Source organism: Schistocerca serialis, chromosome 5, assembly GCF_023864345.2.
Source record: "Schistocerca serialis cubense isolate TAMUIC-IGC-003099 chromosome 5, iqSchSeri2.2, whole genome shotgun sequence".
Taxonomy (NCBI): Eukaryota; Metazoa; Arthropoda; class Insecta; order Orthoptera; family Acrididae; genus Schistocerca; species Schistocerca serialis.
In genome coordinates, this window is record NC_064642.1 from 455,973,627 (window position 1) to 455,998,286 (window position 24,660).

The following is a 24,660-nucleotide window of genomic DNA, read 5'->3' on the forward strand; positions in this document are numbered from 1 at the left end:
TAAAAGCTATTTGCCATGAAAGATAAAAAAGCGCGCAAGTTCTTGTAAAATTAATAACGAGAAAAGTAGGAAGACACAGTCTCTTTTACGATGTGACGACGTGACGTATACTTGGTTGACATAATTTTTGTACCACAATGACGGAAAAATAACGATGCTTACATAATTTCAAAAAATGTGTGTGAAATCTTATGGGACTTAACTGCTAAGGTCATCAGTCCCTAAGCTTACACACTACTTACCCTAAATTATCCTAACGACAAACACACACACCCATGCCCGAGGGAGGACTCGAACCTCCGCCGGGACCAGCCGCACATTACATAATTTGTTCAATACGAGCACCAGAGACGTCGATGAGATGCTGCACGGCCTAATGGCCAATATTAGAACTAATTTTTTCCCAGCGTAAATCTGTTACGAATTAACCCATTTATTGCCCGTTCAGTTTACAATTGCTGTTTTAGCTGGGTGCACTGCGAAACGTTGACGTGTGCTACTACTGGTTGTTTCGGATGACACACGAGCAGCGTAACTGTGCTCAATGAAAATGTAGCACGATCCGTGAACAGTGCTGGTATATGTGCAGGAGATAAAACAAATATACATTCTGTTAACACATTCTTGTACAGTAAAACAATGGAAATGAACAATAATATTATAAAGCAGTTGTTTTACGGTCAAACAATGGAGCTGTGCTTGTGTCGAAGAGACAACAGTACTTTCGCTTTTAACATATTTTTCTACAGGAAAACGTAGTAATGAAAAAAAAAAAAACTTTGTTGTCTTACGTTCTAATAACTGAAGCAAACGCGTAATACGTTTGCTTTCAACACATTCTTCTGCAGAGAATCGCGTAAAATTAAAATAAAACTGTAGGTTTTGGATCTATAACTTGAGTTTGGCATGCAGCAGATAAAAATACATTATCTGTTAATACATTGTTCTACAGAAAAGCATAAGAAACGAAACTGAGACAAAAATTATCGTGTACGAGGTCGCCACTGGGGAGGATCGACTTTTGAAACTGTATATACAGTGGTATAGGTTAGGCGCCCGGGTATCACATCCTGGAGCGATTCACTCTAGTAGGCCCTCGTTTCCAAATAACGGACGAAAAATAAAAAAGTTTTGTAATTTCGTGCGACATCTACACGATTAAAATAGACAGCAGGTAGCGACAGCTGAAGCAGTGCAGCGGACAAGACGTCTGCATACCATGGAAGAGGTTGTGGGTTAAAACCTTGTCAGGTACTCTAAAATTTATTTTCAAATCCTTATCGAAATGTCTTTGATATTATAATATTAAATTTTGTAGTGACAAATCCATTTTGGCTGCGTCGCACAACCAATAGAAACAGATTGTTCTCCTTTCGTTTATTAATCAATACATCAGCATTTTCAAACCTTTAAATATTGTGATGGAAAAATAAAAATAATAAAACTCACATACACAAGATTTCCAAATTAAAAAAAATAGGACGGGAACAAAAAAAGGTGATCTAGTGAAGAAAGTTAATACGATGTTGGCAACAGCCTTTAATCCATATGTTAGCTCTACCGCACACACTTCTGCCTCATCTGTTGAATCGGTAGAGCTGTTACTGATGTCGGAAGCATCTGTCACTGTCGAGTCTGAATCTGCGTCGTCCTATATATCCTCAGAACCACGTGACGAAATTTCACTGCCACTGTCTGGTTTGAAGTTGAATTATTACGTTTTCAATAGCTTCGTCCAACAGTGCGTCTATTTCGTAAAGCTCCGTATTGCAGTCGTAGTCATTTGTTTAAGCTGGGAAAGGGTAACACTGCCGACGTTGTTCGATGAAACTTTGTGTTTCATTAAATTCCAGATAAGTTCGATGGGGTTCAGATCACAGTTGGGTGGAAGGTGTAACACTGTGAGTCCTTTCCCTGATTCTTTCAGTACTCTATCTACTATGTATTTCGATCCGGGTTTGTAACTTTTCTCAACTTCCAGAAGCTTGTTACATTTTAAATCCGCATCGAATGCAATGTTATGCTTCGTCTACCATGACTGTATATCTGCTTTACGAGAATGTGGATAAGGTGCTATATTTTCGTGAACGCAATGGAAGGGTGCATTGTCTAATTCACAGTACTTCCACATGGAATATTTGGTATTAGGCGCCCTTGCGACCATTTTATATAATTTTCACTCCTCGTTTCGTTGTGATAATCTTCCGATGTAGATCTCGAATCATAGATGAGCTGTGCACCCTCAGTAAACCTCACTTTTCCTCCTACATGAACCACTATTGCTCCTTGTCCAGTTCATTTTTCCACACGCCTGGTACGTCACTATGCCGCCAACCTTTACTGACAGTATAATGTGTATGCACCTGTTTCATCAGTATACAGGTTTCTTCCCACCTTTCTCGTTTTCTCTAAAAATTCTAAGAAAGTGTGCACGCCTTGCTACAATGTCCGCCCTCTCAACCAGATATGTTCGTCTATTTTTAGATTTTTTTAAAAAATAAACCACAAATACTCCAAAAATTTCCCGAAAGTGGTTCGTTTCTCCATGAAATTAATGTCTGTATCCTCCTTCACCCGACTGTAAAGCTTTCGAAGGGTGGGTATTTCTCTTTTAACATCGTAATATTCCAAGAACTTTCTTTTCCGTAAACACTTATCAAAGTCGTCGAGACACTTAAGCATTATCCACTGCTCTTATACTCTTTCCTACTGCAGCTGCTGCTCTCTGCAGAGCTCTTTTTAGAGCTATTAGGAATCCTTTTCGTTTTTCTTCTCGACAGAACTGAACTACTTTATTAATCAAGACTTTTCCTTCTGCGCTTACTCTTCGATAACGTATATTTGCGTGATCACTGTCCATTTCAGCAGACTCTAGAAATACACAGCAGTAGTAATGCATTATGACAATTAATGTGGCTGTACAATGCCGAATCACGTGTGTCATTCGTGTATTGTCGAATATTGTGGGACGCCTTCGCTCCGGTCACTATGTAAATAGAGCTTAGTGCCGCGTTCTGCCACCGGCAATTGTAAAATGAACAAAATACAAAGTTTCGCTGCCATAAGGTAATTACAGATCACACTGGACCTCCGTGAGTAACAATATTTTAACTATTACCCCCTGCAGGGGGCCGTTGTCCCTAAACGTGGTGGCAGTGAGGCACTATTTTGTTTAGGTTTGCTACGTTGGCACTACGTCCTGTGGCTTGCCGGTGGCTAGTGTGGCGTGACTGTGTGGCGGAGGAAGTGTTCACCTGCTGGCGCAGAGTGCTGAAAGTGCGATCGGTGAGTGGAGTCAGGAGTACTAACGATGCTGGTGGCCGCCGGTAGAAGTTTCACCGCAAGAGCGGGTGTGTCTGTGTGAGGTTGCACACAAGCACGGCTGTAGTGGTGGGCCTGTTGGGATGAACAGACTTGAAGAGCTGGAACACTTGGTTCTGGATATAGTGTGTCGGTGTTCCTTGCATGTCCATGTTCGTGTTCCTTGCATGTCCATTATGTGTGTATAGCGAGCTACGCCAAGTAGCATCTTACATTTAATGTGTACTGTAATTTTGTTTTTGCTAAAACTGACATTAACAATACCCACAGTTTGCTAGATGTTTTTGTGTGTTATGTTTTGCGATGCTATTATTCTAGTCGTGTGCGCCTTACATAGCTTTTGTTAATGACAGAATAAGGCTTGGTTGTTTGCTCTTTAAATACTGAACTGCCTTGTATGTGCAGATCTGGTATGAGGTTCGTGTAAAAAATGGCACATTTACGACAATTTTCAAACCACAGACGGCCTTGGTCCTTAAACAGGGAAGCTATTGTTCTAAATTGTTACAGCATTTATGGTAAGCGTTTGATGCCTCAGACTCAACGTATCTCTGAAGCTGACTTGCACTCGCTCGTTTTCTTATGTTCTTGATGCTGTAATTATCGTTTAAATTCATTTTAATTTTATGTAATCCGACTCCTTATTGATAATTAATTGTTATATTAATGTTTGGTATTGGAAATAATCTGCTGGTGAATTCAATGGTTGTAGCTTGTTCGTCTGATCAGGAATTATCTGTGTGTGAATGATGCTATATACTGAAGTTATCAAAAATATATATAAATTTTCTACAGATAAACCAAACTCAATCAATCGATTCCACTCTTTAATCCTAAAGGTCCAACTGCATCTATTAACGTAACTAAACATAACTTATTGCGATTCAGAATGCCGAAACCAATGCTATTCCATTATGCTATTGGCGAAAATATTACTGGAAACTCAAAACATTTGGAGCTACCTAAAGTAGGCTGGCCACAGTAAAGAAATTGTTGGAAAAACAGATGAAAACCTGAGATTCATTTGCAGAGTCTTAAGGAAATGTGATGCACCGCTAGAGAAGATACTTTCAAAACACTTGTTCGACCTCTTCTGAATTATTGTTCATCCGTCAAGTACCCCCACCAAATTGGATTAACAGAAGAGTTAGAAGATTCAGACTAAGAAGAGTCTCCGTTTCATCACGTTTAGCTGCTGGGAGGGCAGGGATGATCAATAAACTCCACTGGCAGATGCTGCAAGGACATCACGTATCCAGGAATTGTAAAGTGACAAGAGCAACGACGCACGGAAAACATCACTATTTTCTTTTCCTGGCCAAATTATCGAAGAATATCTACTTCTCTTTAATTTCTGCAATTACTTTCATTTTTTTTCACCAGCTTATTTTCGGCATCCTTATACCATCCTCATCTGTAATCTATCAGTCACCGAAGAAGAAAAAAATTAATATCTACGAATTACGACTAGGGACGATGCGGGGTGGGGGGCTAGAACGATGTTCGTGTGCCGACCATTGCGAGTGAGTCGGTCGCAGATGCGGCTACGTCTGCAGTGACAGCCGCACAGCTATACTCAACAGCTGAGGGATGGCGACGAAACATATGTCTACAGCTCTTTCTCTGTTAACATGGTAATGACCTTTCTATACATTTTAATAATAATGTTATTATGTTTTCTATCCTCAACTTACAAAATTAAAAGAAATTTCAATATAGCTAAATAAACTTCTGCCTTGTACAGTTTTTAGCCATACATTAAATTGTTCTTAGGAACAGAACTGTCCATTGTATTCTTTTAGATTATGAAATGACAGTGTGATATTCCCATAAAATGACTGTACGTTCAATACGTATTTTGAATTTTAGCGTGATAGTCACAGTTCATTGTTTTTATAGATTCTTTTTTGAACTGACTCTATGCTTAATATGTAAACGTTAACTTGAATTTTGATTGACGAGCCGTATTGTATTCAACTCCATCTAACGACAACAGATTTTTATTTACCGCAGGCAGCCTCGCTAAAACGTACAACTCATCGTAAGGGCATACATAATGTGGCGGAACCGGTTTATAGTATTTCGTGAATTTAATTACTTGTAATTGATATTTCAGGTAGATCAAAAAGAATATAAAACCAGTTACCTATTGTCAGCGAAAAAATTCGATTGATCTCAAAAATGATTATCCCGGCTAATATTTGTCACTCTGTTAAAGAAATCTCCCCTTGACGTTGTGCAGAAATGTTGTCCGTAAAGTCATGTGAGTGGAACTAAATCATTTATCAGATTTTACACAGCTGTTACTTAGGATGGAAGCACTTTTCTCTAGCAAAAGGAACATTTAGTCACAAAATACTACCCGCGCACAACACTGACGTATGTCTCCTATTAAAATATTTCATGTAAGTCGTCCGAAATAATTAGGTTTCATACACCAGCAAATAAGAAACTGATCTAACGTAATGTGCTGTAAGAACTATTTTTAAAGATTCAATCTGAGTTGAATTTTGTCTTTTAAACTAGATTTGGGACCACCGCTGCACCTTTACTTCCACTCGTTTATATGCAACAACATTTACGTTTGTTAAAATTCTCGATTCAAAACTGCCGCGGAGGTATTTTTGCTAAGATGGCGGCAGACAGACGGTAGTCAATTTGTCTATTATTATTTTCGATTCCTCTTATATAAAGTTAATATATTTGGATAAAAGTCTTTAAGCGTTTTGTTCTCTATTCTTTAGCATTTAAAATTATTCTCAATTAAAAATGTTTTATATTTTTTATACCAGCTACTAGTAAACTCCGCTGTAAGTTTCTAGGGCGAAGCTGAAAATTAAATCTTAAAAGCATTACGTGCATTGGGGTCACAATTAAAATAAATACAAATCCACGCCTAGACAGTAGCGACTCTATTTTTCAAATAATAATTAGCAATATGTGTACAGTTATAGGATTTTCCTCTTTTACAGACCTCCACACGTCTCACGTCCCAACAGTTCATCGGTTAGAACAGGAAGAACAATTGAACCACAGTTATCACAAATAACCAAAAAAGATTATAGTCGTCGTTGTCTATCAGTGTAGTTCTCTGATAACAGTTTTAATTCACACAGAAATTAAATTATTACAGAAATAATGAAATAATTATCGTCATTTTTACACGATACAGTCTTTTTTATACGTAGTATCGATAATATTTGTTGAAGTTTGTACACTTAGTTCATTTTAACATCTTGTGGCTAGAACATAGTGTCGCGGATATTACAATGAGAATTCGCGAGATACAGTGTATCGAGTTTTTAAGTATGTTCTATAAATCTATTATTGTAGTTTTGATAGAAAAATTACGTGTCATTCGGTGTGTTTGTCTGACAGATTCTGATGATCAGCGCGACCTAAACACGTTAAGGTGTATATTTTTAAAACATAAAGTATAAATAGTGATCAAGACGGGCAGCTAGGACCACAGACTCTTCACTTGGCTCTTTATTCAGTCATATAATTTACTGCTACACTCCACATTTTTTTGTCATATTTCTCTTTTTACCAGAGCTTCTATTTCTCTGAATGTCACCATCACTTATTCCACTGTTTTATAAATATAAAAATTGTCAATTTTCACAGTACGTCTTAGAATTGAATGCTGCCTTTCCCGAGTTTTTTGTCTGCATGTTTCTTTAGTTGTTAATTATAATATTAGAATTGCTTCTCAAGTATAATTTCACTTATCGTTCAAAATTATTTTTTCATTATCTCTGTAATTACATTTCTATTCTTTATGTTAGGAATAGTCAGCAGTTTATAACGGTCAAACATCGGACTGACTGACGAATATCTCTTCAATTTTTTCTCCGTTTAACAAATTTAAGAAGATACTATTCTGAAAGTTTCCTGTGGGAATCCACACCTACTATATGACACCAATTTGTGTATAGCCTTGCACTTTTGTGTTTGTGACTCATTGTAGTTATTATCTAGTTATCTCATACACTCATTTTTCCACGTATGAGCTTCAATATTTAGTTGCTTCAAAATTCAGGATGACAATTTCATTTGGTTACTTTGGTATGGCGAGAGACCACGGAATGTTGGTGCTTAAAAACGATAATATTTCAATGTGGGCGACGAGTAATGCAAATACGAGCGTTATACAGTGGTGTTTAGGTAAAATTACGTATTTTAACAAATTCTGATTTCAGCAACGAAGTACAAAAGCTAAATGAAACTAATGGAAAGCGAAATTTTCGATGGACAGGTTCCTTTAAATCTGGTTACATTTGCAGAGATAAATGTGGATGTATTCCATTAATCTGCGGGAAAGCTTTCATTATGCCAGAATGATTGTACCTCTGTGCGAAATATGTAGCTGTTTAAATTATTTTTCCCTCTCTATGGTTGGATGCCCTGCGAAAAGTTACATGTTTGCATATCCTGTTCCGTTCATCGGAATATCTGCTTTCACATCAGCCTATAGAGTGGCCAGATATGAAAGAGATGAGGTCAGATTACATTGAAACATACAGAGCTTCCTTAAAATCACTGTTAAAAACCTAGTATCTTCGTAGTATTAAAGATGTGAGGAAAAATGTAATGCGAACTGCCTTCAAACGTCAAAAATGATGAAAATCTGGGAATCGACTCTTAAAGAAACAAGTTCAAATCAAATTTGACTTTCAGAATTTGTTGTAGAAATTCATACTCATTTTCAGCTACCTGTTGAAATACAATACACAGGGGAGACAAAATTCGTGGGAAAGCGATATGCGCATGTACAGATACTGGTAGTGTCTCTTACCCAAGGTATAAAAGAGCAGTGCTTTGGCAAGTTGTCATTTGTACTCAGGTGATTCATGTAGAAAGATTTCCGACGTGATAATCAGCGTACAACGGTAATTAACAGGGTTTGCGCGCGGAATGGTAGTTCGAGCTAGACACATGGACACTCCATTTCGGAAATCGTTAGGGAATTCAATATTCGTAGAACCACAGTCTCATGAACGTGCCATGAATATCAAATTTCAGGAATTTCCTCTGGCCATACACGACACAATGTCCGATAGCTTTCACTTAACGACCGAGAGCTGCGGCATTTGTGTGGAGTTGTCAGTGCTAACACACAAGCAATACTGAGTGAAATAACAGCAGAAATCAGTGTATGACGTATGACAAACGTATCCGTTAAGCCAGTGCTGCGAAATTTGGAGTTAATGCTACGGCAGCAGACGACCGACGGAAGTGCCTTTGCTGACAGCACGACATCGCCCGCAGCACCTCTCCTGGACTCGTGACCATATCGGTTGGACCCTAGACGACTGAAAAACCGTGGTCTCGTCAGATGAGTCCCGCTTTCAGTTGGTAAGAGCCGATGACAGGGGTCGACTGTAGTGTAAACCCTGCGAAATCATGAACCCAAGTTGTCAACAAGGCACTGTGCAAGATGGTGGTGGTTCTATAATGGTTTGAGGACTGTGTTAACATGGAATGGAATGGGTTCTCTGCTTCAACTCAATCGATCATTGACTGTAATTGATTATGTTCGACTACATGGAGACCATTTGCAGCCTTTTGTGGACTTAATGTTCCCAAACAATGATGGAATTTTGATGGATTACAATGCGCCATGTCACTGAGCCACAGTTTTTTTTGAGATTGGTTTGGTCAACGTTATGGACGTTTGGTCACGCAGATAGCCAGGCATGAATCTCGTCGAACATTTATGATACATAAATAATGATGGCTCAATATTTCTGCAGTGGATTTCAACGACTTGTTGAGCCTTTGCCGCGTCGAGTTGGTTTTCTAATATATACGCTTTTTGCCATCAGGTACTGAAATCTTTCTCAGTCATCTAATCAGACGAAAGTGTCGTGGGATACGAAACCGCCACTCCTCCGTGGTTGGTTTAAGAGTACTGGTATTAACAAATGGACAATCATTATCATCCAAGACGAAGGGTACGACTAACTATGCAAGGTGGCGTACCAATGAGAGCGTTTTATACATGCATAGATGTGTGTATATGGCAGATTTATTTCAAATTCATTAAAGTTTACCAACCATTTCCGGTATAAAAAATATTGAAATATGTTCATGTATCAAAAAAGTTAGAGTATAATGTATCTTAGTTGTGCAGTATCGACGGATTTCGAGTCTCTGCTGCTCCACGGAACGCATAAAAAAATTTAAAGCAGCAGCTGATACTAACAGAAAGTGGGTTAAAAGAGAAGTATGTTAACACAGAAACGTGTTTCTCCGAAGTTTCTGCGAAGAGCTAGAATGGAAAGAGACTCTCAAAGAGTAGCATGACAGTCACTTTCCAGGATGACAGAATGCTCTTCGCGATGCCTAGATTATTCCTTTAAAAGCTTTATATTTGGGTAAAATTAAACGTCTGTAAACCTCATCGAGATGTAATACCAGAATTTCACTATGTCCTTTATGATAAGTAGTGGATAATGCTGTGAAACAGATACGGAAGTGCGTTGACCACAATTGGACATATGGTAACAAGTGCTATAGAACAGGTTGCTTTAGTGACGGAAAGAAATCACGAGGAGAACACGGAAGTGCCATAACCCGATTTCCCAGAAACATCGGAATACTGACGACTTTTAGCGCACAATATGCTCATCCCAACTGGTGGTGTAGTGGCCAGCATCGTGGTCGTTTTAGAGTCCCATGTTCGAAACACGATTTTTGCTTTTATTTATTTTATTTTATTTTTCATTTATACAACCATGTCCATAGGTTCCCACACAAATGTTTCTTATCAAGTTAGGGGATATATGTGCACTATATCAATTGTAAAATTACAACAACGTTTCACAATAAGTGTCAAGCGTTTATTATGTAGTATTCGTGGTTATGGTATTCTCAGGCGTTACAATCTTCTTCACTGCTCATATCTTATATTTTATTCTTATATCAACCTTAATTCTTGTATTTGGTTCTTATGTTTATTCTACAGGAAGATCTGGTGCATTCCCTTAGATGATACCGATCGTAGAGACACTGGAAACATAGAAATTCTGAACACCATAAGCATCGCGCGGAGGCCGATTTGGCACGACGAGATTTCTTCGTGTGAATCTCACTCGAGAAGGAAATGTCGCTAACATTGCTGAATATTTCACACGACCACTATAATTTCCGAAAACTCGTAACTGATTATAAACCAAGATATACTGCAGAAACTTCACAATCAGCAATTTCAAATAATTTTTCTATACATTTTTTTTTTTTTTAATTCATTCATCAGAGATACAATTAGTAGACTAACAAGAACAACATTGTTCATATAATCTACGCCACCTTCCGGTGATGAGAAATGCGTTCGTATGAGAACATTTATTCTCACTAGTGCTCCGCAGATAATCTTCATACGAATTTAGGACCCTCATCTGGTAAGTTTAACGAAGCTATTATAATCTTCATTTAAATGTGTGTAGATTAAATATAAGATGGCGTTGTCGGCGAAACGTATCTGTATTCGCTCAGACAGAAAATAAATTATAAAGGGAAACCCACTGATGTAGCATTATTATGACAATGGCAGCTTCAAAGAAATCAAAGTGAGATAGGGTGACAATGTCGAGGAAGTATTACCTGGAAATTTTGGCAGAATGTATGATACTCTTAAAAGAGAGTGTTGTACGTCAGCAGTAGCTTCCTCGGACAGATTTACAAATGTTTTCAGTGATCAATTGGAACATTATCTAATCAAATACCTCAGACATTTAGACGACTGTTTTCTATCCTTGTGTAAAATAGAATTCATTAAACTATTTTTTTAAGCGAAACTCCTATAGTTCAGTTCAAGAACAAGAATACTATAAGCAATCAATTTTTTCAGGATTTCATGAAGCGGCATTCCAATTCTTTGCTTATTGTGTGCCCACTCGACCAGCCTTCAAAGAGTGTAAGGTTTCAACACAGAGAAATGAATTGCTATACGCCTTCGATAACGTGGATATTATTGTACTACATGATTTTTATTGTTGTGCTCACATTTGCTAAGTTAATTTTGACGTATTGTGTGTCCGGCTTTGAGAACAGTTAAGTTGAAGCATATAATTTTAAAAAGTTTTTAAAATAAGATATTTTGTATTACAATTGACTTATTTTTTGTATTAATGACATAGACTTTTATCATGAAACAGTTATGTGGTAAATCTTTCATACATTCTTGTGCAAAAAGACTGATATTTCCGCCACTGAGTCAGCTTCCTCTATAGACTCTAAGTCGCTCAAGAAGAATTTTTGTTGTTTGAAAATAGCTAATGACTTACCACAAATGCGATAATGTTATGCAGCCGGCACTTTTACAGAGAGACAATCGCCCACATATTGGCCCCCTCGACTCGTAAGTTTTTGTAATATCAAAGACAAGTTTGTTGAATCGGTGATTTGCAGTTTGATTGGCAGTTTGAAGAAGGGAACGGATCCAAAAGCCCCTTTCATGGGAAAACAGAGGAAATGTTTCTTCCGCTTTTACTTTTAATTTTGTCACAACCAATTCTATGAGATTCTTCACACTGAACTCCTATTTCAGTACCTTAGGAACTGAATTCTCTTGAATGAGACATCACGATCTTAAAAAGCTAAGATTTGTTCTTGTCTTCAAACTGATTACGAATCTGTCATTAAAACTTTTTATAACATCATAAATAGGTATAATTTCACAAAACATTCATAAAACATGTGCAGTTGATATATAGTACTCACAGGTCCTCAAAGCATTATCTATGAAATATACTCTGAAAATCATTACTGTCCCTCGCTTTCACCGTCCCCTGCAGTAGCTGTTGTTGGTCTCATCAGTACCTGCTTATAAAATGGCCTGTACCCATTTCGGATGAATGTAACTATCTTGCGTACATCCTGTACCTTCTTGTCGTGATCAAAATTTTTCCATTATATTCCATTTCCGTTGGAATGTGAGGCACTCTCGCGTTCGTTTTCAGTAAAAAAAGAGTATTTCACCACATCATCAATGAATATTTTTTAGGCTACTAGTTCTTGATATAAAGGATACTTTCAGCAGAGATTTGAGCAACACTGAATCTTGTCTTCCTTGAGGATTGAATCAAATGAATTTATTGTTGTGTTGTAAATTCTGTTTAGTCGTCTGATTTTCCTTTTCTCAGTCCCAAAACTATGATCACATGGAAGAAAGCAGTGCCTTCGCAATGGGAAGTGTTGATGAATCTTTGTAAATCGCTAAGTAGCAAACAGGAAGCACATTAAATTGTTGTTGCGATTTTGACCTCTGGGGTCGTTACTGAAAAGGTGAAGTACTTTAATTTCAGGGTCCATGTTGTTTATTTTGAACCACAACAGGCTACATGCTAGTGTATGTAGTATACATATAACCAGATTTGCTTAAGATAGAACATTTCCTGAAGACGCAATTTTGGTAAAGGGGGTCGGGTGGCATTTAAGTAAATGCAAATGGGGCTTTAGAATAAAAACTTTTTATTTCTTTTTCTTTGTTATAAAACTTTTGAGCCCAAAGATTATGAATGATCTTTTAGGCGATAGCAGCTCACTTTGCATTTTCGTTCAGATTTCAACGTTTTATCCTCGCAGTTAGTTGTTCACAAGTACTACAGACTTAGATTTGAAGATCTCGAAATCTATAATCATAAATTTCGTAGAAGTTCTTGATATGAAAATCATCTTTCACTTCTTTGGAAAGATTTCGATTTCGATGTTCAGTTCAGCCATGGACGTAGACATGGGAGTAACGTCGCTGACGCTGGAATAACTGCAGTTATTAGTTGTAATGAATATGAGATTAACTTTTGCCTTTTGAGCTGATAGTTCGCGAAGTTTGGCAGCAGCGGGAAGTGTCGTGATGGCTTTAGGTTATCGATTGTAAGTTGAGCTTCGGCTCTCTGCTTGTCGATAAACTGTTTTGACTGCCTTATGTTTATGACTGCTGCCAGCTTCAGTAATCTAACAGCTGCAATACCACAGTAGCTCGGTGAAAGCGTGTTGTGCGTGTCAACTGAAAGCAGTAACATAACGAGTGAGTTTGACTACGAAAAACTCAATGATTTCCTTACATGTAACTTCATTACATCTGTGTGTTATTCACACCATGCTTGCTGATTATCAGCGCACACACGTGGAAAAAGTGGCATCATTGTGTAGCAGACAGATAATATTCTCCCTCTTATGTCCCTCCTCGACATGGCGACAAAGTTCTCGTCCCTACTTTCTCCGCGCCTCACGCTCCACTGAGCTTACTTAACTTAGCACCGTCAACCTATATCGACTTCTACCGACATCTACGGAGTGGAAGTGCGGCGTCTGAGATCACTAAAGCTTGAAGTGAAAGAAAATTCACTTTAATAATGTACTGATTACCAGAAACTTGGAGGCTTTCAAAATTTTAGACTTTACAGTGTCTCAGAGTTCCATTCGTAGCGATGTAACAACTTATACCTAATACATAAGTTGGACATATTTCCAATAGCGTAACAAAGTCCAATGGCTGTGTCCTAGGGTCACTGACCAACCAACGAGCGAGTGTTTGTTTAGATGAGTTCTAAACGATGAATAGGGACTGTGGAAGATTTAAAACGTTTCATCACACTGATAGCAAAGTTTCTTCAGTTATTTTTTGGGAAGGGTAAGGTGTTATTAAACCCGTGGAGAAATGCTCCTGTTGAAACGCATAAAAGGCGATTATATCTATCTTCTTTAAAAGACTCTGACAGAAAAGTGAGGGACCATCTGCCTCAATACTCATTCGGCTTCCTCACCAAAAGTATTGACGTGCTAGTATATTCGTTTCCCTTTAAGACAGAACATTCTAAATCCTTTGACAAAGTCTGTCTTTGTAGTTAAGCCTAAATACAGCGTATCCGACTCACTGCCACTTTCTACAAACGTCTCCCATTCTCTCTTTTTTCTCCGACTGATTTACAGTATATCCAACTACCGCCCTCTTCTTTCTCACACTGCCTCCTTTCGTCTTTCTCCCCCCCCCCCCCCCCCCATGTCCGTCTCCATCATACCCCGGCAGTTCAAAAATTCTTGCGAGGTCCAACTTATTTTCCCACCTATAAGCACATGTTCAAAATTTCGATCCAAAACGTGCCACCCCTTAAACCTATGTGTTAAAGTTCTCCGATCTGGAAGGGTCCAGACACCCAAAGTTTATGTATAGTCTCAGCTTCTTTCTGTGGCGTCTTACTTGTATTTTTCTTTTTGTCTCCTTTCCCTTTTGCTCTCACTGCTTCTGTCTGCATCCATATCTCATTCTTCGCTTTTATTACCACTGACCATTCTCTCACTGACCACCAATATCTCTTCTCCCTTTATCTCCCACTGTGACTGTCTTAATGCATATTTCATTCCCTTTCAGTGCCATTGTCTCTCTCCCACCATCACTGTATAGCCTCTCTTTCTTTCTCATTGGAACTGTCTTCTCTCTCTATCACCATCACAGTCTCTCTGCTACTTACTTTCAGCTCCAAAGGTGCGAATTTGATCGCATGCCATACTTCCTCCTTGAATGAAGATTGAGGCATCTGTGTCAGAGTCTTTTACAGAGGAAAATATTCGTTTTTTTTTGTGCTTCGACCGGGGCATCTTCTGCTAGTTCCCTTCTTTTCCCTGCTACAGCTGGGTATGCTGCTTCTATAAACATTATGAAAGTTAATTTATATTCTGCGACACACTCATATACTTTGACACATATAAACTACAAATAAGCATGCATAATATGAGGTTAACATAGGACTGTTTGAATTTGTTTTAGTGTAAGTGGATTTGCAATATTGATTTTTTTTAATGTTAAATTTTCTGTGTGACCTTAAGCGTTTGGCTTCCTGTTTGGAACTTAAGGCGTACTGGACCGTAAGGCTGATAGCTTATGTAATGCTATTGGTGACAAATTTCAACTGCAGGAATGCACAGAGAAATCTAACTGCACGAATTCTAAGAAAATCAACCGCGTCTGACACTTATTGTTCACAAAATCTGAATATGGACATTGATGAAGAACTGATTACTTTAAAGCTAAAGTTGGTCTGTGTGAAATTCAATTAAAGAAAGAATCTGTTTCTTACACTATTTGGCTTACATAGGTCAATGGATTTAATCCACTGCTCGCAGTTTTCGTTCCTATATTTTTTTTACTGTGGTATCCTGTCTCTAGTACCGAAACACGTTTTTCTTCAAATCTCATATAGATAAGTACTACTAAAGTTTCCTTCATGCAGATGTTTTTAGACTGTGTACAAATTCTACAATACTCTGTACTTTACGTAATGGGCATTTCAGTAAAGCCTATTAATTGGTTCTTAATGGTATTTCATTTACTTGGCTACTTTGTACTTTCAAAAATACATTAAGCTCTCTTTTTTGAAGTTTGGTTTTTTTTATAATGAACCCTTGCTTAATTCGATTAATTCTATTATATTATCACAAATGGAAATTAGTTTCTGTCCACGCCCGATAGGTGGCGCAACTTGTATTTTGTTTTCGTAGCAGAAGTGTCAGCCATTGGGCGCTCAGTCTGATTTGTTACTTGCAGGCTGTATGTACCAAAGGCTCGAACGGTTTTAATATTTAATTTTTGACTTGAGCATGTCTGCTCTAAAGTTTGACTGTTGCTTTGTCGCAACGTAACTTTATGTGAGTAATCTTTCTATGTTATAACATTTTTCCTGTTGGTTAACGTTTCTGTCAAACTCGTTTTTGTTTATGATATGTTATAAGCTTTTAAATTTTCGTTCTGATAATTACTATTAAAAACAGTCTTGATCACGATTTATTTAACAAGGTGACCGGTTTCGACCACTACTGTGGTCATCTTCAGACCATTGAGTAGGAACCCCTTTCTGTTGGAGAATCACGTCTTCAGCAGTGGTCGAAACCGGTCACCTTGTTAAATAAATCGTGATCAAGACTGTTTTTAATAGTAATTATTTACAACACATTGATCACTGCTGTTCCCGTAATGCATTCAAAAGTAATTTCGTTCTGATGATGACATCATTAGGGGTGTCGAAACATAGGCAAATGTATTAAACAATTATTTGCAAACGGCTGGCTGTGTTATTTCCTCATTGTAACCACTAAACGGTTGCTGAAAGACTGCTGTGTTCAAAACCATAAAATTTCTCGTATAAAATCTTAATGTCGCCCTTGTTTAAGGGAGAGAAATGAACATACATACGTCTAGTGGGGCTGAGCCGAAGAATAGAAAAAAAAGGATGCAAGTTGCGGAACGACTGAGGATGAAAAACACATTAGCCGTAGCTTACGTTCGTTGACAGTGGCAGGAATTTAAAAAAAGCCAAATTGTTGAAGAGAGCAATATGAGAACATTGTCTGGCAGATAATATGGACTGAATCGCTGGAAAACGAAATGTAAAGGCCAATCTTCTAATAAGCACGAGGAAAAGAAAGGAAATCGGAAGCAGAATGTCGAATTACGACTTACACTTCTCTCATGACAACTTGCGCAGTGGCACATGTAACGGGAATTGGCGGCTGATAAATGATAATATGTGATTTACTACCTCAATTGACACACAATTCTTAAGCAATTTGCGTACTGTCAGACTGTAGTATTGAGAACAATTTGCGTCCTGTTGGACTTCTGTATTGATATTTTTTCCATCTTCACCAACTGTAGTTGTATACAGTGAAATAATAAGAAACCAGTTGCATAAAAGAAATTTAATTTCTTGACCGATTTCGGACACTCAGTGCCCTTCAATAGAAGGTTATGCCTATCTCTATGTTTTTGAATGTCAATAATAAAGTGCAACGGGACCATGGCATTGTGCGGATGCACTTTACTTTTGAAACTCGCAAATAATGTGATAGGTATAATCTTCTGAAGAAGGGCACCATATGTCCAAAACAGGCCAAGAAATTAAATTAAATATTTCAATATTGTCTTAATTCAGAATAAAACTAATGTAAAACTTTGTATAAGCATTCACCAACATTCAGTTTTCTGACCGGTTTGTTGCAGACCCCCACTCGCCTGTGCCAGCCTTTTCAAGAATAGCACTTGCCACCTATGTCCTCAATTATTTGGAGGATATGTTCCAATCTCTGTCTTTCCCAGCAATCTTTATCACTATATAACATTACTGCACCCAAACAGATAGATTGAATGTAACAAAACAGTTCTCTTGGGAGCTGCAGAATTGCCACATCGTCCTGTTGAACAACGCTATCGCACACCGAATGTACAAGCAATCGTAAGAATACGTTTAGGCGATTGTTGAAGTTTTGGTCCTCGATACACGTAGTCGTTACAGATTCACTTTTCCACTTCTCAGTATGCATTTCAAAACACTGTCTTTCCTTACTCACTTGTTCTCAAATTTAATAGATCACAGAACATTATTATTGTCATCCTTGTGGAGCCCAATCACACACCAATAAAATACAATAGGGTTTAATCTGTCTTACACATAGATGCAAATTTGCTGTAGTTTTTCTTTCTGGGCAGTTCTGCTACACGAATTTGTTGATGCATGTTGTGTACATAGTTCCGCGTAGTCAGTGCGTTCACAACTTTCCCACTAGAGCGCACCCCGCTAAGCACAACAGTGCAGGCGCAGCGCTCGTCCGTCTCCGCACTATGAGATGGCGCTGTCTTAGAGACGGACCAAATTTTGCTTCCACTGATCCGCATATTAATATGTAACGCAGCCAATGTGATTGCTGCTAACTTAGAACCTTTTCTCCTCGCGGATCATACTCGCGCAGTGATACCTGAACGCACGAGGTATTATAACGAGTGCACAGGCCTCCGATTAGTCAGTCTGCATTAGTCTGCATTTGTCTGTTGTCAAGTTTGAGTCTGCACCTGTTAAGATTATCATATTCCTGTACATAGCCATGAAGAGAAATGTATAGACACTTTGTCAAGTATCAGAGATATGTGAGAATAAGATTAACGTACCAAGACCAGAGGAACTTCAGATTGTCAATTGTAAATAGCATCCAGAATCAAGTTAAGTAAGGTTTATGATTGTTATTATTTTAATAAATGTGTGTGAAAATTAATTAAGTTCCTTTTAAAGTTGGTCACCGTCAATCTGCTACTCTAAGTGTGCAAGTGGCATTTCCATCGTCTGACCTAACGGCAGAAGATAAACACGCCACGATAAGGCCACGAGACATATTGCTGACACTCGCCTACTTCGTTAGAGTGACAAGTCAAATAATCTGATGGTATGTGTACCAAAGGTCTTACAGTACGCACACCACAATGCACATACAAAATTTCAGACTATCACTTACACACTTCGCGATAGTATATTTCCAGTAACATGACAGTGTTTTACAATTTATCATTCATATTTGCAACTGCATTTTGCTCATTTTAATAAAAGACACCTGTATTCATACACAAATATTAGTATGTGATTATATTCACAAACCTACTGTTTTTAGGTTTCGTTATTTAGTTTATAGTCCAAAAGTATTGCTAGTAGTACAAACCACTTTCCAGAAAAAGATTGCATGCCATAGATTTCCATTAACATTGGGATAAGAGTGAACAAATTACTATATCTCTATCCACAGATGCGCTGTGACTGAAGCGATAATTTGAAGAAAGGGAAGAGGGGAAAAATCTTTTTTTTTTTTTTTCTTTCCACCAAACGTTTCTAAGCATATAGAGCACATTGTGAGCTATAAAATTGGAACTAAAACCACTCAGGTGCCAGCTTAATCGGACTTAATGATATTCGTTAGTTTTAAGAAGGGAACATACACCAGTTCGTGTTTGTCAACCCTCGAAGCTGTGATTGTGCTAACAGCTGGTGTTCGTGCCTACTGTTCAGTTGCTTAAAACCTCGTGACTTTTTTGTGTCGGATATATGAGTTCAGATATTCTTCATTAAAGGCAAGTAAGTAACAGTCATCGACATTCTAACTAAACTATTTAGACGTTTTAAAAATGTGTTAGTTTGGCGTTTCTAATATTATGTCATGTTTTTCTGTTGTAGGCCTAAGTTTCAATTTTTTGGTATTGAGGTTATTCCTACAATGCCTTTATTTACCTCTGAAACTGATACTGACTCTGCTACAGCAAAGGGAAGAAAGGTATTCGTCGTTCAGGTGGTGATGAGTACATGAGCATTTTCTTGGATGTACATTCTAAAAATGAACAGGACACATTCTTTATAGAGTTGACTCATAGAAAATCATTATCAGTGGCCGATCTCAAAGAGGAGTACCAGTCAAAACGAGATAGCATTTTTGTTTACCTTGCAATGAAAGGCAATGAGTGCATGACCATGTGTAAAAATTAATTTAGTATTGTATACCACATAAAGAATGAAGCAATTTTTTGTTGAATATCATTAGTAACTGCAAATCAGGTTCCCGTGGATAATAGGGTCAAGCATTGACATAACATTAATGCATGCTAATAACAGTCATGCTTTCCTATTAAGGAAAAGCAATCAGAATATAAAATAAGTGAGTGCTGAACTGAGTAGTGGGAGGAGTATGAGCCATGCGTGGCTCATGTTCCCGACATCATATATTTCACACCCTTTTTTTTAATGTACTTCCACCTCACTACGTTAATTTAAATTACTGGTGTCACTGAGTTGCTGCTTTGTACGACTATAAGCAGCGCTAGCAGCGCGTATCAATATATTCTCTCTTGTAGTATCTTTGGTGGACTGCTATTACTTCCCAGTCGTTGTCTGTCGTAAGGGAATTCGGGTCACGAGTCTGGGCTGCCAGACAGTTGGAATGCGTCTCGAGTGTAGTCCGGACCTGCTAGTCAGGGAGTTCCAGTGCTGCACTAGTGCAGTCAGGTTGGAGCTGTGCGGTCTGCGTCGACATAGCTCGCCTGACCATTGCCGCCATGCATCACTTGAGCCGGGCCACGGTCTTGTTGGATAGTCGGTCGGTCGTCCTACCAAAGGACGGCGCTTTTTGGCTCGCTGATCGTTCATGAGTGTGTGTGTCTGTGTGTGTGTGTGTGTGTATGTGTGTGTTTGTGTGTGTGTGCATGCATCGACTCCCAATTTGTCTTTGTGCATGCTTAGTAACTGTTGGGTATCGTTCAGGTCTTCGTGCAAGTATATGTCAGGTTGTGTGTGTAGTCGGCGTTATTTCCACTGACGACTATTTTAGATGTTGTCGGCATTCTGAGGGTAGGTGGTCAGTTGGTGCGGACCAGGGAGGACATCTCCATGCGGTGCAGTCGGCTGGGTCTGCTGGTGGTACCTGTGCAATGTCAGAGAGTGTGTGGAGCTGTCCGATTTGCTACGAGCTTTGTGGCTCACCGACCCAGGACGTCATAGTTGAGTGGTGTGTTAAGCTCCCAAGCCACGACCGTTCACGTTGTGTCGTTAGTTTCTGTGGTTTGCTGTTGGGGAGTTTTTACTGTGAGCAACACCGAGTGTTTGTAGTGGTGAAATCGAGCCGCTGTTTGATGGAATTAACTATATTGGTTCACTACAATTCAAGTGCACAAGCGGAATTTTCTGTCTTGTGGACGTTAGTGTTCCGGTTACCTGCCCTTGCCACTAACATGATTTCAGGCAGTGTCCTTTCCTCAACTGCTGTCGCTGTCCAACATGGTGAGTAGTTTTGACCGCTTGATAGATATTTCATTGTGTATAATCGCGTCTGTAGCAGTTTGGTCCTTGAGTTTTTATGTACCGATTGGTGGGAAGCAAGTCGTTTGGTCGGTCGGTCTGGGACTGTCTCATGGTTGTGTTACCGACGGATCAAGTGTAGTTGGGCCCACCAACTGTCTCACCTATGTGAAAATTAATGTTTCGAGGGCAGCCCCCCCCCCCCCCCCTTCCTTCGGAGGCGTCTGAGTTCCGCTGTCTATACTGTACTTTTGATGGGTGTTTAAAAAAGAAAGAAAATTATTGCGTTTTATGTAAATCAATTTGTGTAAATCAATTGGAGGCCTTTATCTGTGAAAGAATTGGATTTTGAATCTCGTAGTTGTAAAGGTTCGGCTACGTGCCATTTTGGTTCAAAGGTGTTATTAAATTACAATAAATTTCAATTTTGAAGTGAAACTCACAAACACCTTATTTGGCCCTTTCCGCAATCCTAATCACCCGTTCTGCACAACGGGTTTAGCAGGTGTATCAGAGGATTCAAGGGGGTGATGGAGGAATTAGCTCTGTTGGAGTATAAGATCTTCATTCAGATCAGTATCCCAAGATATTAGCGACAGTCTCTCCCAAATGTTTTCTTTCTCAGCGTAGTTGATCTAAATAGAAGCAATTTGCAAAGCACCTCTGAAAATATGGGCAAATCGTTTGCCAGCCTGAGGATTACTGTTCCTGCAAAGTGTTTATCCTAGAAGTGTATTAAGGCTAAATACAAGATGCATTCTACGAAGTATCTGCAACATCCATACCATGTTTAGTGCTCTGCGGACCGATTTCAACCAAATGTGGCATACAAACAGCAAACTTCGGAGTATCAACAGTATGAGCTTATAGCCTCCAAGCTACAGTGGGGCGAAGATAAGGGGAAAAAAGCGTTTTTTGAAACGATGCCTTATAGACTGTCCTGCAAGAGAGGCGAGTTATGTGGGAATAGTATTGGCCTGCCTTAACAAATTGCTTTGCAGAACAGCCTACATGTCAGGAGCAAGAAAAGATTCTCCAGCACCCAAGGTGCAGGGCTTACTTAACTGAAAATAACATCTTCCACGTAAACACCTGTTCTAGGTAACATTTCATATCAGATTGCCAATGTCTTCAAACGGAAAGGCATAAGCATATCCTTTACAATAGACAACAAGAGTGGACAGAAGTTACTCCACAACATCAGCACGCAAAACCCACTTCATCACACAGGTGTGTACAAAATTGAATGTTTGGACTGTGACTGCTTCTACATAGGTCAAACAGGCGAATCATTTGAGATAAGGTTCAAAGAACACATGGCAGCACTAAAAAACAAAAAATACCACACATCAGCCATTGCCACCCACCTGCATGAAACAAAAGACCATGATAACAACACAAGTATCAGCATACTACACATCCAACCAAAAGGCAGAAAACTAGACACCCTTGAAACACTCCAAATATACAAACACCAAACAAAACCACATGAATCAATCTTAAATGACAAAAATGACAATATTTACAATAGTATCATCTCTGTTTTTAGCAACTGCCAGCATTGTTGAAATTGCACACACACACACACACACACACACACACACACACACACACACACACGCACGCACTGTAATATTTACCATAAATATTTAGTCCTGTTACCATGACAGCTGCCAAGAGTACAAGAGACTGACCTCATTTACAGATATTTCATCATACCAAAACCCCTTGTCAGCTCGAAACTCTTATATGTACATAAACTACTGGCATAAATTGTACATCTATCTGAATATTTTAAAGCATTAACCAATGTATTACCCCAACCTTAGGCAGCTAATATATGTAACAGATATAATTTTAAGACCACTTGCATGTAAAGTTTGCTCTCATACAGCCACTCTTTCCACCCTCTCTCTTTCTCTCTCATTTTCTTTCTCTTCCTCTCCTTCTGCCTACACACTTTCATATCTGTCTATTAATAAAAATCAAAATTGTTATTTATGTATAATTTTACCGCTGTAGCCAATATGATTATTGTATTTAAAGTGTGTAACAGTTCACCTGATTCTTATAAACAAGTATGAAGTTTAAGCAACTTTAACATTTCACCTAATTGTATGAACGAGTATGAAGTTTAAGCTGTTTTAACTTGTCAAAATCGGATTTACATGCCACCTGAGGTATTTATTCCAACACATGTACTCGACACCTCAAACCAAACACCTCCAAATCATTCAAAAAAATTATTCTGTAATAATGTTGTTAAAATGTATATTCTTTGTACTTTGTGATAATGTCTTCTCTTTTGCTATACGAACCTTGCACCCAGCACTTTCCAGACGGTGACTGGTAACAGTAAACTGGTTGTTTCATTTAATGAACAGTAACGGTAAGTTAACCAGACAGCTCAGATGGACAAAAGGAAATATTGTGAAATACAAACATTATTTCTAACACAAGGCAACAATCACCACTAAAAAAGACAGTGACACAATCAATATAATACGCTAGTTTTCTTGGATCCAACATTCCACTATCACTGGGAGAAGAGCAATCAAAACATGTTGTTGTTGTGGTCTTCAGTCCTGAGACTGGTTTGATGCAGCTCTCCATGTTACTCTATCCTGTGCAAGCCTCTTCATCTCCCAGTACCTACTGCAACCTACATCCTTCTGAATCTGCTTAGTGTATTCATCTCTTGGTCTCCCTCTACGATTTTTACCCTCCATGTTGCCCTCCAACACTAAATTGGTGATCCCTTGATGCCTCTGAACATGTCCTACCAACCGATCCCTTCTTCTGGTCAGGTTGTGCCACAAACTTCCCTTCTCCCCAATCCTATTCAATACTTCCTCATTAGTTATTTGATCTACCCATCTAATCTTCAGCATTCTTCTGTAGCACCACATTTCGAAAGCTTCTATTCTCTTCTTCAAACACAGTACTCAAAATTATCCACGGTTCCTGTCCCCACATACAGTCAAACATAGTCCCAGGGGCGGCTCCTAAAATAGTGCCACGGTGCCATGTCACCTCTTACACGAAAAAGAAAGAAGGAAATATATGCTAATTGCGCATAAAACATTGTTTCAGAGCATGTAGTCACTGATTTGAAGAGACACACTTCGCTTCGCGTGATCTCGCGGTAGTTTTTTTAAGCTTGGATTCAACTGCAGATTGGCACCGGCTGCTCTTACAAACACTGTGTGTAAGCCTCGGCCGTCTGTTTCTTCAATCTTGTTATGGCGGATATGGAGCCACAGCTGCTCTGACTCCGAGTTTTGCGTTCCTTCCGCCATAGGGCAGTAAAATGCAGAACCTACCCATGTTAGAATGCATCGGAGCTCAAACTTCTTGTAATACAGTGGTGCAATCTTTCTGCAAGTTGATGCTAGTGCATTCGAAAACATAAATAAATGCTTAATTAAATTGAATACAGAAATAATACGCTTAAATATGGTCATAAATAGCTGTATATAGTTTGGGTATAATTATGCCCTCATATATTGAAACTAACAGGACTATCCCCCTCCCCCACCCCCACATGAATCATGGACCTAGGTGTTGGTGGGGAGGCTTGCATGTATCAGCGACACAGATAGCCATACCATAGGTGCAACCACAATGGAGGGGTATCTGTTGAGAGGCCAGACAAACGTGTGGTTCCTGAAGAGGGGCAGCAGCCTTTTCAATAGCTGCAGGGGCAACAGTCTGGATGATTGACTGATCTGGC